The sequence below is a fragment of the Nannobrachium achirus genome, assembly GCF_963921795.1.
Source record: "Nannobrachium achirus genome assembly, chromosome: 10".
Taxonomy (NCBI): domain Eukaryota; kingdom Metazoa; phylum Chordata; class Actinopteri; order Myctophiformes; family Myctophidae; genus Nannobrachium; species Nannobrachium achirus.
The window spans coordinates 53649005-53656781 of record NC_137819.1 but is presented as its reverse complement, the minus strand read 5'-3'; positions in this window follow the sequence as shown (position 1 = coordinate 53656781).

Sequence of the window (7777 nt, the reverse complement as noted above, 5' to 3'; positions counted from 1 at the left end):
GGTTAATGTGTGCATTTTACTCGACCCCTTCACATTCAACTGTTAATTTAGTGTAAGTTATATTTGAAAAGAACCATTTACTGTATTTCTAAAATAAACCGCTGTGATAAACTTGAATAAAGGTTCACAATTCACATTGTATTTTTATGTCCTTTTCTCCCCCCATAAATTCTTCAGCTGTGTTTTTAGGATTGGTGTGGAGTGGAAAGATAACCCTAACCCAGACCGCCTCAGGATCTCTGGACCATATTAACAGTTTCCAAGCCAAGGGGGTAGATTGACGAGAATGATTAATTAGGCAGCCAGGCCACAGACGAAGATTGACGAGAATAGGCTATTTTTGTTATAAAACAACTCAAAATACATTATTTTTGCCGATTTAACAAACAGGGGTTTCGTACGAAACCTAAACGCTTGCCTCCAGTGGCAGATCATGTGACTGAACGAAAACGGGGAAGTGTAGGCCCATGTGACTCTGCTTTGTTGTGAAAAAACGTTAGAAAGCATGAAACACGGACTTTCAAAATGGCGGCGTGCTAGGCGGACGCGTTTTTCTCCGCTCCGCAGGCATGACAAAACTCTGCAATAATTAAAACAGCCACGGAGACGTTGGGGTAAGCAAGGGCATGGTACCCCGAGGAGAAGCCTTCTTTCCCTACGGCTGAAAAACAAGTGGTGAATCTCACTGCGCTGTCTGGGAGGTTCTTCTTTATGTTATCGTTGTGCACCTCTTTCCCGTCCTGAGATATGAAGAGTCTGCGATGTGCTGTATCAGGGTCCAGAGTCACGTCCACTGAATATTGCTGGATCCTCCTCAGCTCATCACACAGCTTCTTCATCTCCTTACTGAGTGTCTTCTCCAGCTGAGCCACAGCTGTCCTCACAGTCCCCACATACGACTGATGCACACTGACCTTGGTCCAGTCCTTGGTGGGTGGAATGGTGTTGAAGGATGTGAACTGGGCGTTCTGGAGGTTGAGGAGGTAATCTTCGGTGGGCGAGAGCTTCTTCATCTCAGAGCTTTTCTTCTTTAACTCAGTGATTTCCTGTTCCAGCTCTTTAATGAGGACTTCGGCCTGTTCCTCTCCCGTTTTTTGCTTCTCTTCAATCACATCGATGAGCTCAGCCTGGCTTCTCTCAATACAGCTGATCATATCATTGAAGACCTGCACACTGCCTCGTATCTCTCTAGCTGCAGTTTTCTTGCTTAACTCTACTGACTGCTGGAACTCCTGAATCTTCACCTGTCTGTCCTGGATCATCTTCTGAATGTCATCCTCTGTCTTTCCCAGCTCAGCCATCTTTCTGTCAAATTCCTCTTTCACATTCACAACCTTGTGCGCCTCGTGGTCTGTCGCATTGCAGAACAGACAGACGCGCGTGCGGTCATTCATACAGAACAGCTCCAGAGGTTTGTCGTGTTTTTTACATATACAGTCGTTCGGGTTCCTTACGGCGCACATTGTTAAGTGAGGTGTAAACTTTGTCATATAATCGTGCCGCGCCATGTGAGTCTCACACATGGATTTGAGACACGTCAGGCAGGTCTTCACGGCTTTGACCTGCTCTTTACAGATGTCACAGAAGGCTTCTTCTGGTTTAGAAGCTTTCATACAGGAGACGTCAGGCTCTTTGCTTGCGCTGGAAGTTTGTTTCACCTGCTTTGACATCCTGAACTGATCCGCCATCTCTGAGAGAATTTTGTTAACGGAGAATCGTGGTCTCTTATCGAAGGTTTCATTACATAGAGGACACTGGCACACTGGCTCCTTATTGTCCCAGTATTGTGTGATGCAGGTGTGGCAGAAGTTGTGTCCACATGGAGTGGTGATTGGATCAGTGAACACATACAGAAGTGACGATGGAAGGCTCGTCTGAGGACGACCTAGAGAGAGAGGGCCGCATTCAGAGCCTGGATGTGATGAAAATTACACAGCACTACAACAACATCTGTGTCTCCAGTATACACCATCCAAAGTGATGATGTTTGGAGGGCAAAGAGAAGATGTAGGCCTACTAGGACACAAGTGTCAGCTTCCTCATGGTCCTCATTGGCACAACTAATTCCTCCTGAACAGAAACCTCCTAAACAGAAATCACATCCAGGCTCTGAATGCGGCCGCAGAAATCTGGATCTCCTTCAAAGCTGGAAAGATTACTAGAATGATCTCCTTGAATACCATTGCCACAAACCTGGGCATGACAATATGCAAGGGCATGGCTCTCTTCCATTCATTCTTTGGCTCAGACAGCACATCGTCATTCAAATCCATGGCAGGGTAAGCGATCCTGCTACAAGGTGATACGCAAAGTGCTATCCCTCAAGAATTTGTAACCCTTGCTGACACTCCAACACAAGCATCTCCAAGGCTGAAAAAAGTGGGCAATGATGTTGATCATGTTCGATTGACACAATTCTCACATAAAACTAGGGACGTGGAAAGGATTCCCCCCCAACTGATGCTTTGGATCAACATCTGAACAGAAGTGTCTTCCAAGCAAGCGCCTGGGTGACAGCACATAACTATGTATCTGCATGAATATGTATTGTAGTACTATGTCATTCATTCATTCAGGTCCATGATGACCGTCCACAGTCCCACTGATTATGGGATTAGTGGTCCCATTTGGACCACTCTGCCCCTTGCCAAGGATATATTAAAGTGTGAAGTGTACTTGTAAACGTGCTTGTATGCCAACCTGCACTCGGTGCAGTTTGCATGAAAGAAAAGTTGAAATGCACACGTCTGTGCAAATGTACTTGTGAGAACTAGCTAGACCAGAGCAGACTGTATATAGGTGTTAGATTTATTTTTTCTTTGTTAAAATATTGTTCTAGTAGTTGGTTAAAGCCAGTGGCGCTGTATTGTGGTACAGGAAAAAAAAGTGTAACTGTATTGTTGTGTATGAGTGTAATAACCATGTTATTGTGTGAAATATCATATACCGGTAATACCATAATATTCAAAACAAATATTTGACTCCAATTGATTCCCCACACAGTATTGACTTGATATAGCAATAAAATATATATATTACACAGCAATTGTGGGGAAAACTAAGACATTGTTAAAAAAAACACAATTCCGATTTTGGTAATTTTGGAAATAGGGCAAAATATATATTTTTCTTCAATCTACTGTCTTGACACTCGAACCAAATTGTTCTATAGACCATAATCTACAAATTGGAAGTGAAAAATAAACTTTAACACAAATTTAAAATGACTGAGTGTCCAGGCACCCCACTATAGTGCAGACCTGCTCGATGTGCCTACACTGTCATATTAACAATACAGTGAAGCAGCATTCTTCTACGTGCCGATGGCTTGGAATAACTCCCAGTAGGCCTACACCTACAGTAAGACAGGCATCCTCTGTGGATATAGCTTTAAAGCACAGCTCAAGACCTATTTCTTCACTCTTGCTTGCTTGTAAATATGGCCACAAAAATTTTCCCAAATATGGAGATGACTGACGTCTGACATCATAGATAGTTTGACGTCATAGATAGCCCACATGAGACTGATGGCTCAATCTTGTTCAAGATGTGATAGAGTAAGCTAGAAGTGTGGTAAGCAACTGATCAGTACAAATATGGTGAACATATAATCTATAAATGCTTTTTATAGTGCATAATGGTTTAAAAGGTCAGAGTCTAAATGTTACAACTGGTTAAATGTCTTATTAATGTATGTGTTTTATGTGTTAATCACGAAATAATCTTAACATCTCCGTCCTGTAATATTTGACGTCACTAATTATAATCTTATTATTTCTATATCTGAGCGGATTCTCTTCATTGTCTTCTAAACTACATTGTGGAACATGGAGCAATGTCTTACAGTCGCTCAAGAAAAAAAAGAAATAGCATTTCTTTGTGTTGTTTTGATGTATTTCGCTTTTGTGGATAATGGATGTTTTATTTTTTTAGATTTTCTTTGTGTGAAAAATGTAGCTCTTCAAATTAGGAGGCTTTGAGTGCAGAGCGCAGCCATCTCAGAAAACAAGCGTAAGGGAATCATGTCAGTTGCTATGAGGCTGTATTGTTTGTACATTTGAATTAGTGCCTAAATGAAGCATTACGGTGCATGCACACAGCTAGTCGTGTTGGTTGGTGTAATTCTAATCACGTTGAACCATGCTTTTGTAGAATAATAAAGTGAATGGGGAGTCTAATTTTAACAGCTTTAATTTTTCATTTAGTTCAACCAGGAGGCATATTTGGGGGATAAGGGCCTTCCTAAGGCTGATCCTTTTTTTTTTTTGTCTGTGTGAAATCGCTGAAGGCAATACGCTTACTAGTGCCATCATTTAAATGAAACACAAATTAAGTCGAATCTTGTTTTGATGGCCACTTTGTGACTAAAGTTATCTAAAAACAACAAGTTCACATTAGATGTGTTTGTTGACATAGTAGTGGCCAGCCACCCAGGTTATGAAACCCCCCTTTAAGTGCCAGCCTATTTACTCTTCCTTTGTAGAGACAGGAACATGCTGTGAAGCAAATATATGAAGCTGTATAAATAAAACCACTTGTGGAAAACTTTCAGGTCAATCTAGCGAAAACTCCTGGAATTTCAAAGAATGTATTTACAGATAAAAAAACTCAAAAGATCCAATAAAACCCCAATGGAAACCAGGCCGTCCATTAAAAATCCTCATTCTTTTAAAATACATTAAGCACAATCATTTAAATCATTACTAAATTAGGAGGAAGCAGTGACAATTCTTGTCACCCAAATAATAAATGCCTCCACCTAAGAATAACACCCACAAAGAATTACATTCACTTGTTTTTAAGAAAATTGTAAAGATTACATATAGGAGCTCCAAAAAACACCAATAGACAAATTAAGCATTCACACACATTTACCCCGCTAGCTTTTTTGTTGCAGTTTTATCTGCAAACAGGTACCTTAAATTGGAGATCCTCTCTCTCCTCAGACAGCCGTCAGGTATGATTGTTTGAATAGCCTCGGTCTCTAAATAAATATAATTTATAATATGCAAATGGTACAGGGGTACCATTTAACAAATATGCTCAAAATATATTGATTATCTCTATAAAAAAGAAAACCTTATGGCCTCCTCATCTCTTATATATTCAAAACAACCAAACACTGCCACTGCCCGCTTTCACGTGTATTTTAATGCTAGCCTGAGTGTTAACTCACCTAGCAAAAGGACCCTATAGGCCAGGAAACTCATTCCTCCCTTTTAGTACTATACGAAGGCAAGACTCACGTCTTCCTACAAAGGCCCATACACTAAGTCTTGTTGACATAGTTTTTCAATCGTAAATTAACTGAATATCTGACATAAAAAATGTCCCTTAAATAAAAATGTTCCCTTATCCCCCCTAGTTTGTGAGCAACTTTCACAGAATAATGGACATAGGTTAATGGTCCTGCAGAAACCATCGGCCATACCCATGATTTGGGAAGCTGCGAACAAACTTTTGAAAACATATAATCCTCAACAGTGGTGAGAGGTTTGATAAGTATTAATATTATTTCTGTACTATTGCTTGATAACCCTCAAGTTCTAGCCTCCGGATTACTATTTTATTTTAATCCGAGACTTACCTAACGTCTATTTAACACGAGCAGAATAAATGGACATGAGACAATAAAAAATCTGCTTTAACTTCACTTATAATGTGTTACCTAATATTGGACATCAAACCTTGTAAAAAGGCCATCATTAATTAGCAATTTCACATTATTGATTTAGCACCTTGAAACTACATTTTGAATACTTACTTTGATACATACTAACTTATTTTAAAAACCGCAAATGTATTCTTGTTTCACACAACCCCTCTGCACCTGTCCCCCTTTCATCCCCCCTGCCAGCTATTCTGGGAAGAGAAGAAGTGGGGGATAATAGACAGATGAATCTATTCATTTTCTATATGTAGTTTAAGTGTGCGGAAACAGACTCCATTACAGGTTCACTCAAATGTTATGAAATTCTTGTCCTATATTAGGCATTTGTTAACCTACTATTAAACAATATTTTTCTTACATTACTTAGAAGATTGGATTTTACTGTGACTTTTAAGAAAGTTATCTAAAATAAGTTAATATTATCACTATTACCCTAGTCTTAGTATGACAATGAATAACATCCAAAGAAACACAACCAAACATTTTAGGATATAGCTATTCCCATATGTCACTGTCATTAAAAGGAGGATTCCAATCAGGAACTGGCCATTGAACTATCACCTTGGGTTCTGACTCCACACACTTTGACCTTTTAAAGTATAATTTCATACGTTTAACTAATGGGGTCATTTTAATCCCAGTGTGTTTCAGAATATTCATCCCTTTTGTGGGTCCAGATGGTGGTGAGTTCTGCGACAGTTTCAGTGATTGCGGGGCTTTGCGTTTGGTGATTATAATCCCACCATTCATTAACTCATTCATACTCCCTGTGGAGTCGATCATGGGGATAGGACATATGGGAAAAGAATCATCCTCACCAGAACTCATGTCCATTGAGATTTCACTCTGCTCCTGGTTCATTCCAGTGTCCTCGGGATAAAGAAATAGTTCATCACAGCCTGTTTCAGAATCTGTGACCTCTGTCATTTCTATATCACTGTCTGGTTCTGCACTGTCCAGTTCAGAATCTGTGATGGCATGCATTTCTTCCATGACGTCCTCATTCACTCCCCTTGTCGGCATAGAGATGGAGTAGTGTAAGATTAAGATCCAGACCAGGCCCAGGATAAGCTTGAGGTTCTCATCTACGATGGCCTCCTCCAGCTCACTGGCGTTGATATCAATTGTGACCTGAAACTCAGGCCCGGTGACCTCCTCAGCGACACCTTCACTCGGCGTGGCGACAGCAGCGTCGGCTTGTCCTGCTGAGTGCTGCTTAGCTGAGTCAGCGGGAAGCAGAACATCTGTGTGGTTGGTGGGTCCTGCTTGGTGCTCTCCTCCCTCTGGCATAGTTTCCGGAACCGGCTTAGCTGGGTCGTCGTTCCTTGCTGCTCCAATGTCGGCTTCTGTCATGGCCGGGGCTTCGGCAAGGACTGCAGACAGCAGTCCATCCTCGGTTTCCATAACAATGGACTGCAATTTCAGCAGCACCATCCCCCGTCATGGCATCCTGTGTTTCGGATCCGAGCACCCGTACCATTCCAAGCATATGGCATACATTTCCAGCAAACAGTTTCTGACCTCGCTTGTTCAGATTATTCCCATCAAAAAGATGCTTGCGGTCCCAGAAAAAAACAAAGTTGTCAATAAATTGCATAGATTCAGTGATACATGTGGTTGCGAGCCACCTACTCAATGCAGATAGTCTACTAAAATGTTCATCTCCCCCTATCATAGGTGGAAGTGGTCCACTGATGCATACCTCAATGTCATTCAAGGATCTCAGTGTGGTGAAAAGAACAGCGAAGTCCTGCTTTAGGATCTCTGACTGCTTTTCTTCCGTGTCACCTATTTTGGGATTGCACTTGCACTCATGTTTTTTGGATTGATCTTAATAATTTTATAAATTCCAAAATTGACTCCTCGCTTAAATTGAGTATTCGACATATATTATTTGGTCTTTCAAACGATGATAACATAAATGTAGACAAAATGTATGTTATTAACCTTCTCTTAATTCTAGCTAAATATCATATTCATTGTACCAAATTTGCCAACCAACGTCCAAATATTGTTGTTTTTAAAGCCCTACTATTGTCATACTTAGATACTTTAAAACATTGTACTAACACTAAAGCTGTGAAAACCATAAGAATCTGTGATGAA